The sequence below is a fragment of the Nannospalax galili genome, unplaced genomic scaffold, assembly GCF_000622305.1.
Source record: "Nannospalax galili isolate Female #2095 unplaced genomic scaffold, S.galili_v1.0 scaffold123, whole genome shotgun sequence".
Classification (NCBI taxonomy): Eukaryota; Metazoa; Chordata; class Mammalia; order Rodentia; family Spalacidae; genus Nannospalax; species Nannospalax galili.
The window spans coordinates 895,897-896,131 of NW_008350332.1; positions in this window are offsets into that span (position 1 = coordinate 895,897).

The following is a 235-nucleotide window of genomic DNA, read 5'->3' on the forward strand; positions in this document are numbered from 1 at the left end:
CAACTGTGAATGGAGAGGGGCACCCGCTTGTCTGTAAGTAAACCCATACCCCAAGCTCAATTAGCACTTCCAGTAAACTCTTTAAGATTCTTCAAACTGGGGTTTGGAGAATTTTTTCCTCAGGCTGTCACAAGTACCATGGGAGGAGGGGACTTGATGCCATGTGCACCTCCCAGAAGTGAATTTGACTTACAATTTGGGTAGCCTAGCAGAAATTGAGGAAGCTGAGAATGAG